General features: G+C 42.2%; 1 long non-coding RNA gene across 1 annotated transcript; it reads right to left on the bottom strand.

Moving 5' to 3' along the window:
- Positions 1-2,229: 2,229 nt before the first annotated feature.
- LOC139551343 (uncharacterized) lies at positions 2,230-12,832 on the bottom strand. The gene is made up of 2 exons (XR_011670258.1): positions 12,498-12,832; positions 2,230-2,750 (listed from the first exon to the last, which is right to left on the bottom strand). It is a non-coding gene; the product is annotated as an uncharacterized lncRNA (long non-coding RNA).
- Positions 12,833-13,381: the final 549 nt, after the last annotated feature.

The raw sequence follows: 13,381 nt of genomic DNA, 5'->3' as shown, positions 1-13,381 counted from the left end.
CCCAGCTCTCTTCAGGTCATTGACCAGGTCCTGCCGTGTAGTTCTGGGCTGATCCCTCACCTTCCTCATGATCATTGATGCCCCACGAGGTGAAATCTTGCATGGAGCCCCAGACCGAGGGTGATTGACCGTCATCTTGAACTTCTTCCATTTTCTAATAATTGCGCCAACAGTTGTTTCCTTCTCACCAAGCTGCTTGCCTATTGTCCTGTAGCCCATCCCAGCCTTGTGCAGGTCTACAATTTTATCCCTGATGTCCTTACACAGCTCTCTGGTCTTGGCCATTGTGGAGAGGTTGGAATCTGTTTGATTGTGTGTGGACAGGTGTCTTTTATACAGGTAACGAGTTCAAACAGGTGCAGTTAATACAGGTAATGAGTGGAGAACAGGAGGGCTTCTTAAAGAAAAACTAACAGGTCTGTGAGAGCCGGAATTCTTACTGGTTGGTAGGTGATCAAATACTTATGTCATGCAATAAAATGCAAATTAATTATTTAAAAATCATACAATGTGATTTTCTGGATTTTTGTTTTAGATTCCGTCTCTCACAGTTGAAGTGTACCTATGATAAAAATTACAGACCTCTACATGCTTTGTAAGTAGGAAAACCTGCAAAATCGGCAGTGTATCAAATACTTGTTCTCCCCACTGTACATACTGCTAGGCCATGAATCTCTGGACGATTGCTGACTCTCCAGCTCTCAGGTAAGGCTACTCATGATGTGAGGCTAGTTGTGCTTTTCTATGTTAATGAATTTGGCCAACAATCAACAACAATCATTCCTTTGATATGCATTCTTATGCCTACATACAGTATAGATGTGACCATCCCATCCTGCTAAGCTAAGGGACTATCCTGAAACGTAACATCCTCATCTGATGTACACAGCCCAGGCCTGAACAGCAGGGAGATCCAACCCGGTTTGGGAACGGGGTAAGGGGTGCAGAGGTGGAGGAGGAGAGGGGGACCCTCTGTTTCACTTAGTGTCTGTCTCTTCCCTCGCTCCCAGCTGAGCCCTCCCTGTGACTTGACTTTATCTGTGTTCAATCACGCTGCAGCTCCAGCAGGCCAAATCGTTCGCCACCCGGGCTCCCGGACAGTGAAATATGGCCACAATTAGCCCCGGACACAGTTCAATGATGATAAAGAGTATTCACACCTTTTAGACCATGATTAAAAGGCCTGCCTACTCTGCCATTGATAGAGAGAACTAATTTCACATTACTATTATTATCACCATCTCTTGATTATAATGCACTCATTCTCCTTCCCTCTTTTCTTTTTCCTCGGCTCTTCCTTTCCTCTCTTGGCCGCAGATAGATGCCGTGGCTCCTTTATCATTTACACATCAGTGGCAATGACTTGCCCCATTTATTTTGACTCCTTTTTTTTTCATTTATACCTATGCTAGTCTGTTTCTATTCACATCCTCCAGTCTGCATAGAGGGTAGCCCATCTCCCTCCTCCAGCCCATCACCTATACCAGCAACCCATCGTCCCCCCCCCCCACCCCCACCCCCACTACCAGGCAGATAGTCACACCATCACAGTCCCCCCCAAATTGTGCATGAGGAAAGTCACTCCCTAAAAGAAAGAAGAAAATGGGTTGATAAATGGAGGGGCAGTAATAAAATGGAGACATCAAGGAGCATGAAAAGGAGAGGAGAAAAGGTGAGAGGGAGGGGAGGGGGCAGTAAACCGGCAGCAACAGAGCTGTCCATAGAAAGAGAAAGGGAGCGAGAGAGATGGAGAGGGTGAGGGAGAGAGAAGGAGAGAGAAAGGCAGAGGAATAAGAATGATCGGCTCTCGCCTGTGTTCCATCAAGGGAGAAATTACACATTTACTAAGGTTTTTTCTTAAGACGACGGCCCCATAGATCAAACCACTGGATGTACGAGCCAATTTTCAACATGAAATATAGACACCAGGAATCAATTTCACATGTGTTCTCTATCACCCTCTGCCACAGAATACTACTCCTGGTTCTTTTAGGGAATGTATCTACCTATGACTTTCACTGACAGTTACTGTACGTTATGCGATGTACTGATGATGTATTATATTGTTCATGATTATGTGAGCATTTAAATAGTCTTTAATAGTTTTATATATCTGTAAAATTGGTAAGCCAAGCCAGCACCTGTAAGGATAACAATATATATTTGTTCTAGGAGATTAATCCATACCCTCATGAAACACATTTCATTAGACAAAAGAAAAACATTCGATACATTTCACTGATTTTAATAGAGTAAGTAATGTTGTTTTTATGAAACAAGAAAACGATTACCATTGTATACTTCAATAGAATTCAGTTAGATAATACGTTATGTTTGTGTTACAGTAATTAGAAGTTTGTTTCCACACCTACTACAAATCATTTAAAAAAAAGGATTTTACAGTAAAAGAAGCTGACATCACATTCATTGTTTCCTTGACCCAGGGAGTTTGACATGATGTCATGTTTGTGCTTATAGCGGTAATAGTCTTATTGTCGTTGAATAGATAGAATAGAGTACATAGAATGCCATGATACAGCTGGTGTCTCCTGCACCGTGTTGGCAGGAAGTGAGTCATCATCACTTCCTGTCTGCTCGGAGACAGACGGGAAACGCCACTGTGCAAACAGCTCCATCCCGTATGGAGCAGGAGGGCAGCTGGCTGGTTCTCTGTCTGACTGCAGACACCTTAGAAAGTCATGGTCAGCAGCATCTCAGACGACTAGGACAGGAATATGGGCTGAAATCCTCTGGGATATAGGAGAGGGAAAAAGATGTCAGGGGGAAAATAAGATCATACATGCACCTCAATGTAAGGATATTTAGGCCTGTAACAAAAGTCTGCATGTATATCATCATATTAAAATGAATCAAGATGTGTGTGTTTTTCTTCATTTTGTACTATTTGACTCTCTTATTTGACTATAGTTTACCCTTTCTTTGTCATTTTGGACTATAAGACGGTCTCCTCAGTATGTATTTATTTTAACTTCTGAACCATGGCCGTCTATGAACATGGCATTACTTCAGCTCACCCAGTCATCCTCTGTGTCACAACGCAATTACTGCACAACCAGTCAGGGCCCGCGGTGGATAAGCAGTGGGTGGATCTTCATGTAAAATTCACTTAGGTGCCATATTTTTCCTCCTGGACAAGATTAATTGCATTATAACTCGTTTTGGGAAGAATAATGGCAGTGCTGGCGTGCTGCTCAAACACCCTGTCTCACAGCGATTTCTTAATACATCCCACCAAATGGAGGTTAAGAGGGGATATTCTGGAGGTTATCTGGATCTCCTGCACGAGGCGGAGGAGATTGATGGGCTAAAAAGACTAGTGTTCTCTGGGCCACATTCATATGGTAATGCTCTATTGTAAAGAGGAGCTGGGGCTTTTCTTAATCTGGGCTGGAGTGAAATGGAGCTAGCTGTGCTAAGCACTTTATCTCCACACCTTGATGATGCTGTATGAGTGTTTCGTGACAAAACAACATATTTTGTAAATTAAAGAGGTTTTGATAGAAAATAAATGTCATGTGGAAAATGATAACTATTTTCTGATTGAGTTATAATAACAGCTACTGTATGTCTGGTACTAAAATTATACTTCAGACATTTGACTCAAATACATATTACACTTCATAAAGAGGACAACCCTTTGATATCAATCATGTCATTTTGACAAACTTTTGAGTCATTTAGCAGACACTCTTATCCAGAGCGACTTACAGGAGCAATTAGGGTTAAGTGTTTTGCTCAAGAACACATTCTTTACTTATCGTCTCAGGGATTCCAACCAGAAACTTTTAAATTTCTAGTCCAACGCTCTTAACTGCTTGGCTACCTGGCGTACTTATCTTAGATCAAATGGCATACAGGTTCAATGTATGGATGTGTGCAAAAATATTAAATGTATGCATGTCTGCAAAAACTATTGTATATTTTCATTAAAGAAAAAATAACTATTATGATATTAGTTGCAGCATTAAATGGACAGCCCTTTCACTTTGAATGATACCTGCACTCTCTATGGATCACAATAACTGATCTATAACTACTCTATACACATCGAACACACAACTCTATGTCAGCATCCCAAATAGAAACCTATATGGCTCTGCTCGAAAGTAGTGCACTATATAGGGGATAGTGTGTCATGTGGTACACAGACTATATCTAAACAGTATAGATACCCCTACTGAGAACCAGCATGGCTCATAGCAGCTTTGATTAAGTTGGATGCGATGTTTTTGACTACTGGTCACTCTTTAAGTGCCCATTGGATGTTTGTATCCTAGTGCTTGTGCATGCATTTTTCTCCTTATTATCCACACACTTGCCAGACCCTAATCAATAGGCATATTAATCATTTGGAAGGAAAAAAAGGGTGACAAACCAATTATTAATCTGCCCTGTCAAGTCCAATACAGTAATGAATTTGCAAAAAATGGTCTTAACTTCATCCATTCATTAACTGCTGAAGGGTGGCAGACTTCACAATGTCACAGGATTTTCTCTGGTATTGACGCCAGCTCTGGCAGCTAATTTACAACCCTGTCTCCTGTGCAGAGCTCCACCATGCGCTAATAAAACGTACAGACGAGCTTGAAATACAGCACCTTCCATCTGACTCCATGTCGAAAATAGCCCGGTTTCTGGAATTTGGAGTTCACCTTTAAAACGAACTTTCCCTAGCTGTAGTATGTGTGTGTGGCCCACTTCTTCCTCTGTAGGCCACATCAATAGAGACTTCATTCCTCATATCTGCCCCTGCTTGGCAAATTTGAAATGAACTGCCTTTATGTGTTCAACATTTAGCAACAACATTAGCTTATCCTGAACCAAATGCACATGAGCATCAATTTAATAAAAATAAAAGCTTTAAAATGATGCACTCAAATGAAACTGTCTATTGTGCTGTCTGCCGATTTCCAGTCAACACCAGTAGAGGGCGTACCGCTGTAGCTCTCCCCCATGTCTTCTCTTCACCGCTACTTATTGATGAGACTGCTTTACGCTCCACTAAGCCTGTACTCAACAGAAAAAGACCAAAGCAGGATGATGCATCGGGAAATCATTTACTGGGACCACCCCACTTCAGTAACCACAATTTATGATAATTTGATGAATTGATGAGCTCATGTTTCAGACAGTAAGCAAGGCTGCTTGCAGAGCAGATTTTTACTAAATGAGCGCCAGCAGCAGGAGACTAACTCATCTTATATCTTCTTAAATGTTGAAACATGATGCATTCTTTGAGTTTGCTAGTGATAAAATCCTAGTTTCTCTAGCCCAGCCATGCAACCCAGTCTAAGATCATGTTCTATTTATACAATTTAATGTTGTTGAGTGGTGAACCCCTCTCCTTCCCCATAACCCTACATTTGCATACAAATGAAGTTCTAAATGGGCTCAATGACATAATTGACTTGCAATTAGAAATATTCTCGAGCTGGTCACTTTGCAGTGGACAGAGCAAGTGCAAAATGAGGGGAAAAGGCCTGTTTAGCATTTTAATGAAGCTCATTAGCTGTCACTTCACTAGGCTGACAAGAGGACTTATTTATGCAATGGCCTTACAGCTTCATTTGAAACGTGAGTTCTCAGCAGTAATTGTTTTTGAGCATGTTGTCCCTTGATCATCATCGAAATTAGGCCCATTTGACTGAACTTAGCCAACATGTAGAAAGTGTAGCCTACTATGTTTAACTTGGGTGTAGCTTAATCATTCTGTTTTGTTCCAAGGTAAAAGCAAGTTCCAGAAAAAAGGGGTGAAAAACAATCAGACATGCTTCAAATACGTCCAAACCTTTTTATGGTTCAACATAGCTTTGTAAGAGTTCAAAACCCTATTTGATCTATAGCAACCCCACTGCTTTGACATTCACAAGCCTGAACTGATTTGAACAGAGAAGGGCACGGCACACCTTACTTGGTATCCGAGGCACCTCTGTTTTATCCGAGGTACTCTGAGGAGAAACATTCAGATGCTTTGCTTGCCGGCACCCTAATTATCCTGCGATGCAGCTCTTTTTCTAGGTGTGTTCGTGCCAGGCAGGCAGGGAGGGAGGCAGCGCTACACAGGGAGGTGTTAGGTTTGGGGGGGGGGGTTATCTCCTATCTCCCAGACAGGTTTAGCACCCCCAGATTGTAAACAAGGGCCCCAGTCGCTTCCTCCAGCTTGTTAACATCATCTCCGTCATTCAGCGCACCGTTACTGTCAGGTCCTCGCTGCGCCCTACGCAATCAGCATTAACCATGTCAGGCCCTTAATGGGAGCGCTGTAAAACCCGCTGACAGGCCCCGCACTGTGGATTCACATGGAAGACAAACTGCCTCCTCCACCTCACAGTACTCATACGCTGTACTCCGAGACACACACACATAGCATGCACACACACACTGAAGGCTGTAGTATAGAAGTACTGTAAAGATGAGCAGCATACATAAACATCTTTCTCTCAACAAGTAGCATCATAATAGTAGCATCATAATAGTAAATCTTTGTGTTATTTCCTTATTAGTACCTCAGCACTGACTGTGTCAGTTACAGTATGATAAAGGATATTGTGTGACACCTGTGAATAGTGCATTATGAAAGCATATGTTGTAAGGGGCCATGGGCTGTGTATTTATGCATTATAGACTGTTATGAAGTACACTACATGACCAAAAGTATGTGGACACCTGCTCGTCAAACATCTCATTCCAAAATCACGGGCATTAATATGGAGTTGGTCCCCCCCTTTGCTGCTATAACAGCCTCCACCCTTTTGGGAAGCCTTTCTACTAGATGTTGGAACATTGCTGCAAGGATTTGCTTCCATTCAGCCACAAGAGCATTAGTGAAGTCAGGCACTGATGTTGGGCGATTAGGCCTGGCGCGCAGTCTGCATTTCAATTCTTTCCAAAGGTGTTCAATGAGGATGAGGTCAGGGCTCTGTGCAGGCCAGTCAAGTTCTTCCACACCAATCTTGACGAACCATTTCGGTATGGACCTCGCTTTGTGCACGGGGGCATTCTCATACTGAAACAGGAAAGGGCCTCCCCCAATCTGTTGCCATAAAGTTGGAAGCACAGAATCGTCTAGAATGTCTGTGTATGCTGTACTGTAGCTTCAAGATTTCCCTTCACTGGAACTAAGGGGCCTAGCCCAAACCAGACCATTATTCCTCCTCCACTAAACTTTACAGTTGGCACTATGCATTTGGGCAGGTAGTGTTCTCCTGGCATCCACCAAACCCAGATTTGTCCGTTGGACTAGCAGATGGTGACGCGTGATTCATCACTCCAGAGAATGAGTTTCCACTGCTCCAGAGTCCAATTGCACCAAGCTTTACATCACTCCAGCCGATGCTTAGTATTGCACATGGTGATCTTAGGCTTGTGTGGGCTGCTCGGCCCTGGAAACCCGACAAACAGTTATTGTACTGATGTTGCTTCCAGGGGCAGTTCAAATCAAATCAAAGTTTATTTGTCACGTACGCCGAATACAACAGGTGTAGACCTTACAGTGAAATGCTTACTTACAGGCTCTAACCAATAGTGCAAAAAAGGTATTAGGTGAACAATAGGTGAGTAAAGAAATAAAACAACAGTAAAAAGACAGGCTATATACAGTAGCAAGGCTATAAAAGTAGCGAGTCTACATACAGACACCGGTTAGTCAGGCTGATTGAGGTAGTATGTACATGAATGTATAGTTAAAGTATCTATGCATATATGATAAACAGAGAGTAGCAGCAGCGTAAAATAGGGGTTGGGGGGGGGAGGGGGGCACACAATGCAAATAGTCCGGGTAGCCATTTGATTACCTGTTCAGGAGTCTTATGGCTTGGGGGTAAAAACTGTTGAGAAGCCTTTTTGTCCTAGACTTGGCACTCCGGTACCACTTGCCATGCGATAGTAGTTTGAACTCGGTAGTGAGTGTTGCAACCGAGGACAGACAATTTTTACATGCTTCAGCACCCGGCGATCCCGTTCTGTGAGCTTGTGTGGCCTACCACTTCGCTGCTGAGCCGTTGTTGCACCTAGACTTTCTACTTCACAATAACAGCACTTATAGTTGACCGGGGCAGCTCTAGCAGGGCAGAAATTTGACAAACTGACTTGATGGAAAGGTGACATCCTATGACGGTGCCACATTGAAAGTCACTGGGCTCTTCAGTAAGGCAATTTTACTGCCAGTATTTGTCTATGGAGATTGCATGGCTGTGTGCTTAATTTTATACACTTGTCAGCAACGGGTGTGGCAGAAATAGCTGAATCCACTAATTTGAAGGGGTGTCCACATACGGTTGTATATATTGTGTACCAATGAACTGTTATAAATGATAATATAAATGACTGTTATAAATGATAATTTAATACACTAAGATTTGATAGAAGGCATTATACATGCATTGCACATTATGCATCATGTTTATATTAATATCCTCCATTAGCGCTGTGTCAGATTTCGTACAATTACAAAGAAGTTGTAGGCTACAGATAATTATTGCACGTTTATGACATTGCTACAAAGACAAACTAAGAGACATGCCAAAGAGGTGTGTGAGAGAGACATCTGTCTGAAAGTGAGTGAGCAGAGAGGTAAAGTCAGAGTTAATGTGGTCTGTGCTGTGGCGACTGATTGCATCATCCCCCTTCACAGCCACTGACTGCATCCCAAATGGCACACTATTCCCTACATAGTGCACTACTTTTGTCCAGGGTCCATAGGGCTCTGGTCAGAAAGTGCCACTATAGGGAATGGGGTGCCATTTGGGGCACAAGCACTGTCTGCTGCCTCTTCCCTTCATTTAGATTAAAGCCATTCTCCATCTCTCCCGTCCCACGATTAGTGCCCTACAGCAATTTACAGGTTATATGTGACTTCATTTTGGAGTAAAAGGGACACTCGAGAGGTGTAAGAGGGATGAATATAATGGAATGACATGTAATTTAAAGTCCAGTGGTAGCAGGGTACAATCATGGCAGAAAGGCTTGAGGTGATGGGGAGACAGACAACGTGATAAGGTTTGAGGATAGTCAGCATCTGGTTCATTCTATAGAATTGAATAACGCCATTTTCTAAGCCCATTAATAGAAACAGAGAAACCAAGAAAAATGTCTTAGAGGGGATCACTGAGGTTGAAGATGTTCTCAGCCAGGTATCCATTTGGGACATAAAAAGAACATGCGAATCATGTCATGATCTTGCCCTTTATGTAAACGGCTCTTGGGGCCACAAAGGCTAACTGCCCCCTCGCTTGGAGCCAATAGGTGCTTTCCGGGATGCCACTTTGAAACAATCTCTACATGGTCGAGCCGAACGGCCACAACTGTGAATGCGCTTGACCTTTCCCTCCCTGGACTAATCTGATTGTGCCTTCTTTATGAAATCAGCCGCTAAAGGTCAAAGAGCTATTTAACATGGGAACCCTTTAGCTATGGAATTTGCCTTGCAGTAAATTACCTTTATTATGTTTCATTCACATGTCACCCATGCAAAAGGCTACTTAACTCATTGGGTGTCAAGAGCCAAGAGAGTCTACAGCAATGGTGTTTATGGTTAATTGTTAATGTAACTGTCTTATTTGACCGTAAATCATGTGATGGATCAGGAAATGCCAAATATGTAGGCTATGGGGTTCATGTTTTTACGAGCAGAACCCTGAAAATGATCATACAAGGCTAGGACACATAATTTTGCATTGCTCTCGTCTATAAAAAAATCCACAGTGAAAGGATACGTGGTCGCTATGACTCCCAGACCTAAGAGAGCTTTCTGAATATGACCAATAATATCAATGTCTGACTTGAATATTCCCGACCATTCATCGTGAGTGTTGTTAGAGATATGTTAGAGAGAATCAGAAAGGATAGACCTTCAACAAATATCAAATCCATACTGGAGAGAGACTGTCTCGGAATTACGAAGCAAAATGTCAAGCCTTCATTTTGGAGCAGATGTCAAAGCAGGAACTAATAATGGGCTTGTCATTTGAACTGTTGAGCCATCATTCAGTAGCTCATGACCCTTTGCTTTCATAGATACTGTATGTCAGATATCCTCAGCCCCAGTTCCACTGTATGTCACTCATGGACAACTGGATTACTGTCTTATTGGTGACATCAGACTTTCTCCCGTTGCCTAGGAGGGGGATAAATAATAGGATGCATCTCAGAGCTGCAGAAGTAGGTTGAGTCCCAAACAGTGGCGTCGTAAGGCCTGGATGTTTTTGGTCCAGCCCTGAACCTTTTGATGGTCCAACAAAATAAATATTTGTATAATTTTTTTAATTTCAGGCTGTACGTCTGATATGAGTTTCCATAACCGTGCATCACTTGAGCTATGCAGTATTTAAGCATTTTTTTACAGACAAATTTTTATGACAAAAATTAACAATACAATATACTGCACTAGGTAGTAGCAGGCTTCGTAAAAAGCCCCTGGAGTGACGATCTGGTGCCTGCTGTGATTGGTTGAGATTTCACAATGCAGTTGCACACTCACGTCCATTGACCCCTCCCCCACTCCTACAGCGACGTTCACATTTCTAGTCAGCACTAAGATAAACGACTGTCACTCAGTCAGAGTCTGCAGCATAGCACAGAGAAAATATGGATATTTGGAACTTCTTCTGAAAGAGAGGCAAAAAAAGCAAGCAAATCGAGTGTGAGCAGGGTAGCAGGGAATGAGGTGGAGATGGCAGAACAGCCAGAAAGTTAAAGTGCAATAGCAGCAGAGTTTGTGCAGGGTTGGTGGTAGCCATAATTATTATTATTATTATTATGGTAGCATAAGGGTTAATTATTATTATTATTATGGTATCATAAGGGTTGGCTAATGCTAATACGTTAGCGCTTAGCATCCATAAGCTATTGGTTGTCAGTCAGAGTTATTTAATGGTAGGTGTTGACATAAGGATGTTGACATAAGTTATGATATTAGGAAAATATATGTATTTTTATGGGTTTCGTTTCTGTAGCTAGTTTAGCTGGCTAGTCACTTCAGTAGCTACTGACCGAAGAGATTAGGAAAAAAAATTCTGACTGAAAAAAAAATTCTGACTGAAGCACATATCTTCTGACAGTGACACAGTGCCCCCCTGTGGACTGAAGCTGAACTTTACTACAACTAGATATTTAACCATGTTTAAAATGGGCAATGTTGAGGTGGTAGAACTGACTAAATTAAATGAATCATAGAGGTCTTATAACCCATTCCATTCTACAGCTAAACATTTTTGGCTCGTCCCTTAAATAATAGGGATCGGTGTCCCATCCACGGGACAGTTGAGCTAACGTAGGCTAATGCAATTAGCATGAGGTTGTAACTAACAAGAGAATTTCCCAGGACATAGACATATTGTCAGGACCCGGTGAGAGAAACAGTCACTAATAGTCGGCAGAACCCAGAAGATGAGGCAGACTCAGCAGTACTAGAGATGGTGGTTTAATAAAAGGACAAGATCTTCAGGCAAAGAATATAAATCCACCACGTCCAAAAATAAAGCCAAGAGGCACAAAATGGATATCCTCCAAAATACAAAGAAACTCCACAAAGTGGCAAAAACAGCAGGGAAAAACAAACCTCAAAAGACTACTCAAAAATACACAAGCACTAAACCAGAGAACCTCTGGAAAATCCAATAAGAGAAATATATGTTCACAACAAGGCTGGGGCTGGGTGCTAACATACAAACACTGAGCAAAGAACTGAGGAACACACAGGGTTTAAATACTAACAAGGGAACGACACACAGGTGCAAACAATAATTAGAGCAAGGAAAAAACAAAAGGTACAAAAAAGGTGCAATAGGGACATCTAGTGACCAAAACCTGAACAGTCCTGGCCAAAACCTGACACATATCTGATATTGGCAGAAAGCTTAAATTCTTGTTAATCTAACTGCACTGTCCAATTTACAGTAGCTATTACAGTGAAAGAATACCATGCTATTGTTTGAGGAGAGTGCACAGTTTTGAACATGAAAAGTTATTAATAAACAATTTAGGCACATTTGGGCAGTCATCATTTTGAACAGAAATGCAATGGTTCATTGGATCAGTCTAAAACTTTGCACATACACTGCTGCCATCTAGTGGCCAAAATCTTGATTTGCAGCTGGGCTGGAATAATGCAGTTTTTTTCCCTTTGTATTATCTTTTACCAAATCTATTGTGTTATATTCTCCTACATTCCTTTCACATTTCCACAGACTTCAATGTGTTTCCTTTCAAATGGTACCAAGAATATGCATATCCTTGCTTCAGGACCTGAGTTACAGGCAGTTAGATTTGGGTATGTCGTTTTAGGCGAAAATTGAAAAAAAGGGACGGATCCTTAAGAGAATTTTATATTCATATAGGTTATGTAGCTTCTTATCTGTCATGTTCGGAGCTGTGTGAGTCTTAATGGACACTTACATTTTTCTTTACAGTTGAGTTGCCCTGGTCGTGTCAGTATACAGTAACTTTAAAACTAACTAATGATGTGTTGCACCTCTTACCTTGCAGAAGCCAAGGAGAAGGACAGATGAGAACAGCAGGCCAGTGGAGCACTTAGAACAGCAGCAGCCAGGGGCAACTGGTAGGGAAGAGGATGGTTTTGGTGACCCAGACACAGGCCGAAAACAAGTTAAGCTACCCCAGTATCCCTTCGACTGTGATGGATTGCAAAAGAGGGCCTTTCAACACAAGTGGTTTGAAACCTTTGATTAGTTAGAATACTCAATTGAGAGAAATGCAGCCTTCTGGCTTTCCTGTAGACCAGGGCTTTCCAACCCTGTTCCTGGAGAGCTACCCTCCTGTAGGTTTTCAATCCAACCCCAATTGTAACTAAACTGATTCAGTTTATCAACCAGAGTCAGGTGTGCTAGATTAGGGTTGGAGTGAAAACCTACAGGGCGGTAGCTCTCCAGGAACAGGGTTGGAGAGCTCTGCTGTAGACTATGGAAGAGAACACAGCAGAAACAATAAGGATACATTGATCAGCACAGGGTACACAAATTGGAAGACAGCTCTGGACTCATTCCATGACCATGAGAAAACCGCTATGCACAACGCTACAATGGTGTCCTGGAAAAGTTATAGGAGTAGTGTAGAGCAGTGTTTCCCAACTCCAGTCCTCAAGTACCCTTAACAGTACTAATGTTTATTGTAGCCCTGGACAAGCACACCTGATTCAACTTGTCAACTAATCATCAAGCCCTCAATGAGTTGAATAAGGTATGTTTGTCCCTAGCTACGACAAAAATGTTGGGGGTACTGGAGGACGGGAGTTGGGAAACACTGGTGTAGAGCATCGAGACGTTGTAGAGCAACTGCAAGCTGCAAGTGTGTGTGAGACTCAGGAGAGACGGGAGTACTTCCGTTGATTAGTGGCTTAGGGAAA

Source organism: Salvelinus alpinus, chromosome 23, assembly GCF_045679555.1.
Source record: "Salvelinus alpinus chromosome 23, SLU_Salpinus.1, whole genome shotgun sequence".
NCBI lineage: Eukaryota > Metazoa > Chordata > Actinopteri > Salmoniformes > Salmonidae > Salvelinus > Salvelinus alpinus.
Note: the sequence above shows the minus strand (reverse complement) of the source record. Positions and strands in the feature narration are given on the sequence as shown.